This window comes from Homalodisca vitripennis, chromosome 6 (genome assembly GCF_021130785.1).
Source record: "Homalodisca vitripennis isolate AUS2020 chromosome 6, UT_GWSS_2.1, whole genome shotgun sequence".
In the NCBI taxonomy this organism is placed as follows: domain Eukaryota; kingdom Metazoa; phylum Arthropoda; class Insecta; order Hemiptera; family Cicadellidae; genus Homalodisca; species Homalodisca vitripennis.
In genome coordinates, this window is record NC_060212.1 from 139635691 (window position 1) to 139651025 (window position 15335).

Below are 15335 nucleotides of genomic sequence, written 5' to 3' on the forward strand. Positions count from 1 at the left end.
GAACTCCTTAAAGTATTCAGATTACAGCCAAACCTGAAAACATCCACCAAACAGCAATCACCACTTCTTTGAGCCTCAGCGAATTTCTTTACATTAATTTCGGTCAAAACTTTAAATGTTTCATCGACGAAATGCTAACGGACTTGATTTCTGTTTTTCTTATGTCGACGACATCCTTGTTTTCTCCAAAGGGGATTTCGAGGACGAAGAGCACATTCATGCACTACTTAAACGTCATCTTGAATATGTGATCTTGGTCAAAAATAAAAAATCAGTCATAACCTCTTCTGTTGTAAGATTTTTTTGAATAATACGTTTCGGCGTGTGCTATACAAAACCCCTCTCTGACCACATTTCTGCTTTAATAAACTTCACCCGCCCTAAAATAGCCGTAGAATTACTTAGTTTATAAGGAAATTAAAAGTGCAAAATTTTAATTGCAAGGATAACCAAATTCCTTATTTAGTTTGTATAAGTGTAAATGAGTTTTACATTCAAAACAAGAATAATTATAAAAGCGTTGTATTGTTTAATAAAAAATGTGATTGTAAAATAAATACAAAATGAAAGTGACTTTTAAATTGAATTAATTTCTGATCATTTAATTCATTAATTATTATGTATAAATAAAAAAAAATTCAATAATTAAGAATACGGTGCAGTGAGATGTCTTTTATTTTAACAATTATAATGTCATCAGTTAACAAATTATTTAATACATTATTACAAATTATATATTATTTAAAAAAAATACCGTTTCCAAACGTTCTCTCCGAATCTATAACTCGTATATACTGTACAAATGTCCCATGTTTATCTTCAAACTGTCAAAAGCATCTTAATATTCAATAATAAACTAACATAATGATTCAAACGCTTATCTATGGAGACTATTGGGAACTAAGAGCTTACTAAGGTTAGGACCTATAATATCAGTGTATAGGCCCTTATACCTCAAGAACTCCCGTACTCCAACATCTATAAAAGAGCTGTTCGTCTCTGAATATGGTAGAGACTAGAAGACACTTTAGACCCGGACCTTCAATAAAGGAACACTTATGCTCTGAGTTGCCATACATACTTATGCCTAAGTGGTCACGATTAACATTAGGTCAAGAGTACTCCTGGAGGTTGCAAACAATAGAAATACTCGGCTTCTGGTAAAACCCAGACTGTACATGTATATTTTGATACATTTTATCTAAAGGATCAGTAAGCTTCCGTTATAAGCCAGAATTGCTTGGCTTCATGGAGGCATCGTTTAATGAAAACATCGTAGCATTTGACAGTTACTATTTTGACAATATTTTAGACTCTTTAAACTCTGTAAACTTAACAAAATTGGATTATCTAGAGAAAAATATTAAAGAAAACTTTTCATTCTCAGGTATTTTCGGACGTCTACAAGTTTCTACGTGCAATATATCAATGAAATGACTTAAAATAATTTAAGTTTGATCACAAACTGTATTTTAAGCGAAATGGTTGTGTAGCTAGAGGATCCTCTTTATGATATACTATCTGACATTTAATACAAATCCAAAACGTCACGTAATACATTTTTTCACACAAAAATTACCATTTCGGTACATACATATGTTACGCGACAGATATTTTGATGAAATTACTGTTATGATTAGTAACAATAATACTCAGCTTATTTTATTGCTCAATAAAATTTATTTTAATACTAGGCTAAAATTCACACTTAAGCTGAAAGGAAACCCAATATACCTTTACTTGATTTAACTGTGAAAACAAAATAAAGTAAATCAAATATATTCAGAAAGCCTATTAAATCTGGTCAAAATATTCTAAATATCTCGTACTGTTGTAATATTTACTTAAAAATTAGCAGATTTTATATTTTATAGGCAGATAAATGTGCCATTAGACTTGAATAACTATTCCAGGGAACTGAAAGTAATTAAACGAGTTCTAATGGCAAATTGCTGCAACAATAATATATTTCCCGCTAAAGTAAATACGCTTGTATGTTTGTAGTAAATTTGTTATTTTTTTTAGAAACTTTGAGTGAACTGGATTTAATTCAAAGTAAACACGCTAACCTGTAAAACAGTTTTATTTTGCTTTCGAATATCATAAATAAGTAAATTGTCGTTAGCAAACATGAAGAGTAATCTAAAATTTAAATATTGGGTTAAGAAGAATATTATATATATAATATATATATATATATATATATATATATATATATTATATATATATATAATGTATAAATATAGAAAATTTTTCTAGCTGCAAAATATGTATTTTACACAGAAAAATACATAATTACACTATATTTATCAACTACGCTTGAATACTCCTACGTTCATTGCATCAGTCTGAACTGGACAATAAACACTGTACACATGGTTTAAAGAACATGTGGAATACAAACATTAACGTAAGATGTGATATTTAAATATGGATTAATAACATACATATGAATCATAAGTTAAGATAGACTTGTTTAAACATAGACTGAAGGTTCTAAATGACCCATTTAATGTATTTAAATTAAAATGTGTGTTAGTTTTAATAAGAACGTGATTGAAGCACTTATAGTTAAGCTGGGTTCGAAAAATGTTCAGAGAAATTTGAAAGGAGACGAGTGCCAAAGACAAATGATGTTTATATGTAAAGAACTTCAAAATACAAGAGAAAAATAATAATTCATTAATTAATTTAATTCAAGTAATAAATACACGTGAAATATGTGTGGTTATTAGACGTTGTTATATTCAAGGCTCCAAATTAATATCAATATATTTTCAAAATCATATTTCTATAACATTCTCGTATTACCAAAATATCATGACAAAACTTTGAATTACCAATTTTGCTGTGCCAAGAGTTCATTATTTTACTCACAAATACATATATTTATTCTTTTAAACGTGCCCTAGTGGAATTAAAAACTGGCAAATATCACCAAGAAATTTTATCACACCTTATAATAATACACTACGAACAAATCTTTAACAAAGTAGTTTAATTTATTATTATATTTTATCACATTGACACGTTTTTAATCTAAAGCATTTACCAATATTTTAGCTACGGGGGATTATACCCTATTTAAATAATAAATTCAAGAAATAGCAACATTTATTTAAAACATTATTTAATGGTAGTTAGTTATCATTTAACAATTAGATATAAAAAAAACTGTCTAAAACACATTATTTTGAAATGTTTGTATGAAAGTATTCAAATATTTGTTGTAATTTTTTTCAATCATAGGTCTCAATAACATTTAAAATGGGGAACAGCTAATTACAAAATTATAACTAAAAATATCTATTATATCTGTTTTTAAAATTATAAAATGATGACAGATGTAGGGTGTTCCATTTAGTACACCAAAGTACTTGTACATTTAGTACTTGTCAAAGGCGTTTCACTAGTGCGATTCTAATTCTGTCATTGGCAGAGCAAATGAAATCCAGATATAACCTCTACGTCGGTAGCCGAAAATTTAAAAATATTGTCTTATTGGGCTTTGAGAACCTCAAAATGAGGTTTCCGTGTAGTTTGAGATATTTCATTTTCAAGATTTTGCGTTTAACTTAACTATATATGGCTGAGAGAAAATAGTGATTTGCTACCTGTGTAGAAAAATCAAACTAGTGCGGCTATAAATGATTTGGATCTACAAATTCGCTTCAAATTTTTATTTACAAAAGAACAATATACATATATATATATATATATATATATATATATATATAATATATACATTAAGCCAATTTTTTTTCTTAGTTTAAGTACCTTAAAATAAATTTAAATTTTTTTCGGTACTATTCAAAAAAGAAATAACTGTCTTAAAATTCTTGCAGACGTTAATTAGAATAAAAATTGATAATATTAATTGTGTTCATCTATATTCCATTACTATCCCATTACTATAGTAGTTGATTAACCACCCTTGGTAACTAATATTTCTCATAAGATCTCATTTATAAACTAACACATATAAGATTTTATAGGTATCCCATAAAATCTGCCTATTGAGCTGTTTCTTATTAAATAGCACCGAAGGATAATTTTATATACAGGTTTTAGCCTCGCGCAAAGAAATTATAGGAATCAGTTATATCGACTGCCATCGAGTCTCATTATTCTAAGAGACAATGTGGTTAGAAGAAAATGATTCTATCTCTTGTAGTCTTGTTTATAAGGATTGTATTTCCCAAGTATAAAGGTTGATTACGATAAAGGTACGCATTTTTCGTAGTAACAGAGGATGGGAATATAAATATTGTTTGTCCAATACACATGGGGCCACAATATTTCATTTCCAAGAAAATTGAAATTTTGTGAAACGCCTCCTTGCAGGAAAAACTTGGTTTTCTTTGTAATAATGCATAAAATAAAAACTAATGTGAAACAAGAATGCAAGAATGAAAAATAAACATTTTGATCACTGCAAATTTTCACAAAATTTCTCCCGTTACTTTCTATGCAAAGCTGAGCTCTTCGTAACAATGACTACTTTACATTTGAAAGTAGGGGGTTGTCTCACTTCTGCTAATTAGCAATAGGTTTTAAATTAAATTTTGGCATTCTTGTTAGCATAAAGTGGTTCTAGTATTTCTCATTAATAAGAAAAACACTTTTAGTATTTTAGAATTTTTCTTGCAGAATATTAAAGGAAATACTACGTGTTTCCTAGAAGGAGGAGTTTCACAAAATTCTTAATTTGATCGGGAATGAAACATGAAGTCTGTAAAACATTCATTTCTGTCGAAGGCTGTTTTCTTATTAATTAACTAAATCATTATTTTGTTATTTTGTATTAAGTGCTGGTAGATAAAGATTCGGAGAGTTTTTTTTCTACCAAAGAGTGTTGTATGTTGAGTGACTTACAGCAATGGTGGGTGGAAGTGTGTCGGTAGATAAAGTCTTGAAATATATTTGTATGTGTCGAAGGCTGCTGTCTGTTAAATTACAGAAGATGTGACTTGTAGAACCGATATGATGAAGCACTTACATCCGTAGTGTGCTGACAAGTGACAGTAGATAGAGCTTTGGAGGGTTTTTTTCTAACAAAGAGTGTTGTATGTTGAGTGACTTACAGCAATGGTGGGTGGAAGTGTCGGTAGATAAAAGTCTTGAAATATTTGTATGTGTCGAAGGCTGCTGTCTGTTAAATTACAGAAGATGTGAGGTGTAGCACCGTATGATGAAGCACTTACATCCGTAGTGTGGAGAAGTGACAGTAGATAGAGCTTTGGAGTGTTTTTTTTCTAACAAAGAGTGTTGTATGTTGAGTGACTTACAGCGGTGGTGGATAGAAGTGCCGTATGATGAGGCCTTGAAAAAGTTTATTGTTACTGAGACAGATTCTCCTTTCTGAAACAAGGTTTTCGTTAGTTGTTTGCACAACGAGCAGAAGGAGCTGATAATGCGTGCATTCAAAGTAAAAATCTTTTGAAAATGACTGATGGTATCCATTTCAATGTTAAATAAATAACGGATTAGAAATATCCGATTTTTGTGTTCAAATTTCCATGGTTATAGTCTAATTACAGTTTTCCAATTTATTAATATTTTAATATTATGAATTAGATTACCATTGTATTATAAATTATTGCAATTTATCTGTATGAGTGTTTTATTACTATGTAGAATTAATTCTGTTTAATGTGAAATTTAGTATATTTTTGGTATCAGTGGATTAATTTTATGAATGGTCGCTAGAAAATTCTTTATGGACAGTGAAAAGCGGACGAGTTAGGGTGATACGGTAAAGATTTACTTGCGTCACGCCTGCAGGATATGACAGTTAGTAAATATATGAAGTTATATTTTGATAATTATCTAATGGACTAGTCCAGTGATACAATCAGTATCATTATCTACGTTTAGAGATCTGCAATCTGAGCTCTTCTTCAGGTGAATAATTAATAGTAAGACATACGTAATTATTAGTAAAATAAAATTTCATATAATCGATGTACAGATAGTTGCTGGAAAGGAAGTCTTGTATTCCCCCCCCACCCCCCCCCCCCCCCACCCCCCCCCCCCCCCACCCCCCCCCCCCCCCACCCCCCCCCCCCCCCACCCCCCCCCCCCCCCACCCCCCCCCCCATATATATACTATATAATAATATATATATATGATATATATATCATATATTATATATATATACTTATATAAGTTAGATATGAATATGGCGGGGTTTCTACGCGCTACTTTTTGGGGGACAGACAGAAAAATTACAAGGGAAAAACATACTGGTTTAAAAGGGACAATAAACGAAATAACTGTAAAATTCAAAACAGTAAGGCGGGTTCTATAGCTCACCTTTTTTGGGGATCAGTACACGGTAAATCAATGAAAAATACTGTTTAAAGGACAATAAAACGAATCTGTAACTCACTCGAATGAAAAAATTAACCGAATCTATAGCTTGATTTGCTTCTACTTTTCTTGAGCTGGTCTCAAAATCAATCTATTTGGAAATGTTCAGCTACGACGAAAAAAATCTTCTAGCTCTTACAAAATTGATACGTAACACAGTCCTTTATCTTTAAATTAGTCTTCTTTTCCAGTAACAACCAAGTGTAAATGTCTTTCATTTTTTTGTTTAATTCTTTAATCTTTTTCTCATCCAAAATCAGTCAAAAATCTGTTTTCGGCAAGTGTACTTTACAATCTTCCAAACTCGGCAATTAATTGTAAACCCGAATTTATCCTTTCAATTTTCCTTTCCAACATATCCAAGATTTCTATTGTTTCTTCCTTTCTTTCCAATTCCACTTACATATTCTTATATTCTTTGACTCTTAGATTCACCAAACCTTATTCAGATTAACTCTTGTAACAAGGCCGCCGCCGATTTTATTTATAGAAAAATCTTTTTAACTAAAAGGCACTTTTCTTCTTATAATAAATCAGAACAATCTGGAAAAACATTTGACCAGGAAATATGTGCTTGATTTTGTGTCAAAAAATCACTACCTTCTACAAAAATTTAATTTTTGACAAAATTTTTCCTCTTTAAATAGAACAATCTGAAAACATTTGGACCAGAAATTGTGCTGATTTGTGTCAAGTTGTCACAAAAATCACCACTTCTCAAAATTTTAGTTTACAAATTTTTGCTCTTTAAATATGGAGCGGAAAAAGATAGGAGTGTCCATACTGCAAAAAAGACCTTTTTGAACATCACTATACTCGTCATTACAATTCGAAAAAATCATTTGAAGAACAAAGATATTTATGAAAAAGAACTAAATTATTTGAGGACTTGGGCTAAAGAGAATCAAATCGATGGTCACGAGAAGATGTACAATATAGAAAAAATTGCGTGAATTAAAGAAAAACTTTAAGGAAGATAAAAAAAGATCTCAATCTATTTAATGATGAAAAAATTCAATCAATCGCTTGAAAAATTGTCCATAGAAACAAACGATAAAACTAAAGTCTGAAATGATCGAAGAAATTGACAAAACTCTTAACGAAAAACCTAAAAATATCATTGATGTAGAAGTTTTTATTCCTCAATCAATACACGGTCTTTTCAAAGCAATACATTTTTAACGAATTTAAACGAAAATTTCATGTCAATTTACAAATATCTATCAATTATGAGGCCAGAGATTAAAAGTTTAATAGAAAAAATTTCAAGAAACCGTTAAAAAATATGAAAGGTTATTTATCTTTAGAATGCGAATACGAACGAACTTTAGTGAACGGTGAACCACAAACTTGTCCTATGTATTTTACTATAAAAGCGGATGAAATCTTCGATGTGTGAACGACTTTATTACTAAGCAATTTAATAAATTAACACATCGAGAAACAGGACAAATCATCCAAATAAGGGTTCTGGATGGACATTTAAAAGCTGCAAACAACTAGTTTTGAGCCTTAACAAACACGAAATGATGAACGCAGGATCATATATCGATTTGCCAAAGAAAATCAAAGATAAAAAAGCTTGTATAAATATCAAAAATAAAGATGATTATTGCTTTATTTATTCTATCCGATGTGCTATTGAAAAAACCCGAAAGAGACTGCGAAAGATCGAAACAATATGAAAAATTTGTAAATGACGAGATATTTTCAGGTTTCGAGTATCCAATGTCCTTAAAAAGATATACAATTATTTGAGAAACGAAGTTACAATTCCAAGTACAAATATCCAAAAATGTCTATCAATGTCTACAGTTTTGATGAAAGTATTAAGGTTGTTCCGTTACAAATTTCTGAAAAATATGAATGCTGAATTAAATATTGATCTACTGTATGTAAAACAAGAAGACAAATCTCATTATGTGTTGATAACAGATTTAAATAGATTAGTGAGTTCTCAGTTATCTAAACACGAACATAAAAAATTGCTATGTAGAAGATGTTTAAGCCATTTCTACAAATCTGGAGATTTAGCAGATCATTTAGAAATTTGTAAGCAACATGAAGTTTGCAAGCCAATTATGCCGTTTCCGGGTCAAACAAACTAAATTTACCAATTACCAAAAGAAATTTAGCCATCCGTACGTTATTTATATGGATTTTGAAAGCATATTAGAGAAGATTCCCACATGCAAAAAACAATCCGCAAAAAATCGACTACAACCAAGATTCAGAAGCATATTCCTTATGGTTTTACTCTATATTTAGTGTCTAATGTGACCAATCGTATGTACAAGCCGATATGTTATCGAGCAAAAAATGAAGAAGAGTTGCCGAAACGTTCCTACAAAATTGTTTGAAGAACTCAATAAATTATCGAAAGTACATAGCTAAAAAATATAATTCAAAGAACATGAAGCCCATGAAATTGACTGACGAAGAAGAAATTTCGTATCAAAATTCAAATCTTTGCCACATTTGTGAAGAAATATCGTATCAAGACACTGAAAAAACTTTAGGGTTTTTACCAGATAATTGGAGTTCTGCTTATGATGCATTCAAAAAATGCAGAGATCACTGTCATTTGACTGGAAAATTTCGAGGTGCAGCTCATAGAATGTTGTAATCTGAATTTGAAATTTCCTCAGAATATTCCCGTTTTCTGTCACAATATGTCTAATTACGATACGCATTTGTACATAAAAGAATTGGCAAAACAATACGGTAATGTTGATTTGATTGCAAACACCGATGAACGATATATAAATTACTCTGTAAATTCTGGATACGGGTATGAATTTGATGGTGACAAACCTAGAAAGTTCATAAAATTCTCTTTCGTAGACACGTTTAGATTCATGGCCTCGTCTATTGAAAAGTTAGCTAAAAACCTCAAGAAAGAAGACTTCAAACATACAAATCATTTTATACAAGATGGACTGAATGAGATAATAGAAAGACAGCCAAATGACGACGACGACGAGATTTTTAAAATTCTATCTGGAAAAGGAATATTTCCCTATGAATTTTATCGACAGTATTGAAAAACTTGATTACACAGAAGAATTGAGAATTCAAGATTTCTATTCACTTTTGACAGATGAGAGCATATCTGAGAAAGATTTTCAACACTACTTAAATGTTTGGAACAAATTAAAAGAGAAAAATCTTGGAAATTACTCTGATTTGTACAATATCCAAGATGTTTTATTGCTTGCTGATATATTCGAAAATTTCAGAAATATTTGCCTTAAATTGTTATAAACTCGATCCGGCACACTATCTAACAGCTCCCAGTCTCGCATGGGACGCAATGTTAAAATTAACGAAAATTGAGCTTCAGCTAATTAACGATTATAATATGTATTTGATGATTGAAAAAGGCATTCGCGGGGGCATTTCTCAGTGTATTAAACGATATGTGGAAAGCAAATAACAAATATTTGAAAGATTTCGATAAGACAAAGCCCGAAAACTATTTACTCTATCTCGATGCAAACAACCTTTATGGGTATGGTCTTATGCAAAAACTGCCGTTTAGTGATATCAAGTGGATGGATCCAAAAACTTACACAAACTGAAGAATGGCAAGAAACAATTTTGGAACTCACTGGCGACGAAGATTATGGCTATATTCTCGAAGTTGATCTTGGATATCCAACGAATTTACACGAACATCACAAGGATTTACCTCTTGCTCCAGAACATTTTAAAAACAAACTTTGCACAACTCTACTGGATAAAACTGAATACGTTGTTCATTCGAGAAATTTGAAGTTCTATTTGGAACAAGGTTATGATTTTGAAACATGTGAATAGAGTTATTGCATTCGATCAGAAGCCTTTTATGAAAAGAATACATTGATTTTAACACAAACATGAGAACCAAAGCTACAAGCGACTTTGAAAAGGACTTTTATAAGCTGATGAACAACTCAGTTTTTGGAAAATCTATGGAAAATGTGAGAAACAGATTGTGATATTAAGCTTGGAAATGAAGAATTTTCAATGAAACAAGCTAAGAAAACAAATTTCAAATGCTTTAACATCTTTGACGACAACTGTATAGCGAGTCACATGTACAAACAAAAGGTTAAATTTAACAAACCGATTTACATAGGATTTTCAGTTCTCGACCTCTCAAAATTGCTAATGTACGAGTTTTATTACAACAAATTAAAGAAGTTTGATCCAGATTTGAATCTGTGTTACATGGATACAGACAGTTATTTTCTAGAATTGAAACGAGATCCTTTTAAAATTATTAAAGAAAATATAGATGACTTTGATACAAGTGATTATCCAAAAGATCATGAATGTTTTCACTACTAAAAATAAGAAGGTAATAGGGAAATTCAAAGATGAGTTAAATAGCGAAGTTTTAGAAGAATTTTGTGGTTTAAGGTCAAAGATGTACTCGTACAAATATCTAGATAAAAAACCCAGTTAGGTGTAAAGGAATTAAGAGAAGCGTTGTAAATAAAACAATAAATATCGAAAACTTGAAGAGATGTTTGTTCGAAGATAAAGAAGAATTTAGGGAGAATGACAGTCATCAAAAGTTATAAACATGAGTTGTACACTGTTACCATAAACAAGCTGGCACTGAACGCTAAAGATGATAAGAGAATTGTCCTAGAAAATAAGATCGATACAGTACCGTATGGCTATAAAAATGAAGCAAAATCTGATATATTAGACGAATTAAATAAACTTGGAAACTTTGATATGTAAATGGAAGATGATTTAATTCACTGTCACAAGTGTAAAAAGAAAACGAAAAATATAGATTTCTAAAATTGTTCAAACTCAAAATGGATTGTATAGAATTGCTGCAAAATGTTCAAAATGTAAGACAAACAAGAGTAAGTTTATAAAGAATCCAAATCCAAAACCTGTTAAGCAAGAATTGAAGACTAAAGATGAGATAGAGATTGAAGCTCGAGAAATTCATGCACCGGTACGAAAAAAGTTTAAAAAGAGAAAAATTATAACATTAGGAATTGACGATTTATGGGCAGCAGATTTAGTTATAATGTCTAACTATTCAGATCAAAATGATGGGATTTAAGTATATGTTTAAATGTTATTGATACTTTCTCAAAATATGCTTGGTCAAGAGCTATCAAAAGAAAAAAAAACGGCAAGGATATTTCAAAAGCCTTCGAAGATATAGTAAAAGACGCGATAAAGATCAATCACAAACCACCAAATCTAATTCATACAGATAAAGGGTTTAGAGTTTAAAAATAAAGAAATTTAACGATGTTTTGAGGAAATACAACATTAAGATTTATCATACTGAAAACGAAGAGAAATCAAGTATTGTAGAGAGATATAACAGAACTCAAAATGAGAGAATGAAAGTAATTTTTTGAGATTAATAAAAACTTTAAATGGATCGATATTCTTCAAAAAATCGTAAACAATTATAACGATACAGTTCACAGCACAATCAAAATGAAACCGAAAGACGTAGATAAGGATGCAGAAAAGGAGTTATTAGAGACCGTTTTCAAGTATGTTTCCACCTGAAATTCACACGAAAACTAAATTTAAAGTCAATGATCATGTAAGAATTGTTAGTAAAAAACAAACATTTTCGAACAAAATATAAGAACAATTGGTCAAGAGAAATCTTTGTGATTTATCAAATTAATAACACAGATCCTGTAACTTATAGTATAAAAGATTTTAAATAATGAAGAAATAACCGGAAAGTTTTATGAATATGAATTGAGAAAGTCAAAGATTTTTTCTATATAAATGGAGGCCCAAAAGAAATGTTCAATGTGCAAAGAATTTAAAAGGTTTTGAATGAATTTTATAAAGATAAGAGTAGAAAAGATGGAATTATTTATAATTGTAAAGATTGTTATAGGAAGTATCATAAAGAGCTGTATGATAAAAATAGAAAAATTAACTTTGGAAGAGAAAGAATGTCTTAAATGTAAAGAAACTAAAAAAAATTTCAGAGTTTAATAGTGATCACTATAGTAGAGATAAGAAAGACTCATATTGTAAAGATTGTGTAAAGAAGAATCACCATAGATTATATTATGAAGATACTCAATGTGAATGTGGAAAGAACTATAAAATGGTTAAATAATTATCAAAAACATTTACAAAACAAAATATCATAATTCAAGAGTTTAACATTTTCATCGTGTAATAATTTTTTCTATATAAATGGAGTCTCAAAAGAAATGTACAAAGTGTCAAGAAGAGAATAGAAAAGACTGTTATTGTAAGGAATTATACGTTAAAATGGACAAATTAACTTTAGAAGAAAAAAATTGTTACTTTTGTAAAGAAATTAAAAATATTTCTGAATTTAATAACTGGCAGTATAGTAAAGATAGAAAAGATGCTTTTTGCAAAGATTGTGCTAAAAAAATTTTCAGCGAAAGTTATAAAAAACGAAATGCCTTGTGAATATGAAAAAAAGAATTCTACAATGGTTACCTAGTTATGCTAAACATTTACAAACAAAATATAATAAATCGAGAGTTTTTAGTAAAATTTAGAAACATTTTCATCGTGTAATTTAGATATTCTATAAATCAGTCGAGATTCTGCCATATTTGTAGTAAAATGATTTCCGTTGTATAAAAATATTCAAAGATTCTTTCATTTGGTTTGTAGAGATTTATACTATTTGGATCTCCATGTCTTAATAAAATTTCCATTTCTGGGTAATCAATTTCAAGTTCTTTCAATCTTTTTGGTATTTCTCTCTTTTGAGCTCTGATAACGTAATAATAAGGCCATTCCCACATGTGATTCTTCTTAATTAAACACAAAAACATGGTGTTTTTTCTTATCAAAAATCTTTACATACCATATCTCTCTTCATTTAATTCCATTCGCAATTCTTGATTCTCTATTTTCAATGATTTTCATTTCATCTTTAATTTGTAACTGTTTTTATTTCATCTTTTAACTGCTTATTTTCGTTTTTCAAGTTTGTACTCGCCATATTTTCTAATACTCGGTAAAACTTCTTTCGTAACCCAATTTTTAAACAATTTCGCTTCTGGTTTATGCGATCTCAAAATTAAAGAATAAAGTCCCAAGATTCATTAACGAAAAACAGTGTTATTTTGGAAGTTTGAAGGTAGGCTATTTATAGCCCCCCTTATATTTAGATTAAAATAGAAGTTTTTTATCATCTTCGTCAACGTTTATTCTGATCGTTTGCATAGTATTTTCATATTCTAGAATTTTTGCTACGTCTTTAGCCTTAAACCAGATCACATTGTTTTCGTCAACAATCGTAAAGATATGTTTGTTATTGAATTTTAGTTGATTATTGAGTAGGTCTACAACTGACTCCATTTAGATAGAAATAAAATTTAACTAGTAATTTATATTTCGAGAATAAAGGTCCAGATTCATTGATAAAAACAGGGTCAGGATGAAGATTTTGAAAGAGTCGCGATTCGATACCCTTGTCAGAATCTATGTTTTTCAAAGCTTTTTTTGTATTTTTCTTTAACATTGTCTTTATTCGTATTTTTTGTGAATATTTGTGAGGCGGCCCTCGAGGGCTAACCTTATCTTTTAGATTAAAAGTATTGGTATTTATCATCATTATCAACTCGTTTTGAAAGTTTGAAAGGTAAGAACGATTCGTTCCCCCCTTGATTCATCATTCTTTCGACAATCTTAAATATATTGTTGTTTTACTCTCATTATTTAATAAATTTCCCTCAGAGTCTTGTATAGTTAGAACGATTTTTTGAATTCTTTTAATATTTTTTTCTAATTGGAATATAGTCTATTTCATTCGGTTTTTCACTAATTTTTGATCCATAAGCAACATTTGGGAAAAAAGTGTACAAAATTTCAGATTCTTTGTGTAAATGTTCGGTATGATTTTTCAAAACTAGGTTCAACGAGATTACAATGTACTTCAATTACATCGAACGGTCTAAATTTTTGGCGTTTTATTTCCTAAATATACCTGATTTGGCTCAATAGTTTCTTGAACAAACCCTAATAAATCTACTATAATTGCTGAAAACATTATTCTTACTGGTGATTTTATTTGAATTTTATTAGAGAGATAATTTTTTTGCATTTCAAACTTGTTTTCACGGTCAAAGTTTAAAGATTTATCTGATTGTTTGAATGTTTTCAGATAATTTTTAAGGGAATTTTTTATTTGATCGAAAGGTATAATATCCTTTGTTTAAACCATAATATTTTGTTATGTTCTTCTCACTAAATCCTATACAATAAGGAGAACTTTCACTAATATTTATTACAAAATTGTCAGAATAAAAAACCGCTTAAACCGATAAAATAATTTGATTCTTCCTCTAAGTGTATAGGATGTTCCAAGTTTAAAACTAATTTAGAGCTTTCTGAAGTCAACTTGAACAGCTTCATTTTCGCAAGCGTTGCTTCAAGATGAAAATCTTCTATTTAAATGGAGAAAATTTTTAAAAGCAAAAAGATCAGATAAAACTTCAAACGTTTGAAGAAAATAAGAAAGATCAACCAATCAGATTGTTAATTGTTGGTTCAAGTGGATGTGGAAAAACAACTTTACTATTGAATTTTATCTACAATAGGTTGATTCCTTATTCCAATTTGTATGTTTTTAGTAAATCTTTAGAACAAGACGCCTATAAAAAATTACAAGAAAGATTTGAAAATATTGAGAAGAACTTAAGTAAGAAAATATCATATTTTTATAATGCTTCTGAGGACATAGTTCCGTTAAGCGAATGTAAACCCAATTCGTTAATCGTTTTTGATGATTGTATTTTGGAAAATCAAGGACGTTATTAAGGAATATTTCGTAATGTCTCGTCACAAAAATATCTCTTGTATCTATCTTTCTCAATGCTTTTCAAAGGTTGATAAACAAGTTTATAAGAAATAATTTGAATATGTTGTGTGTTTTTAAGCAAGACGATCACTATTCGAGAAAAATTTACAACAATTAATGTGG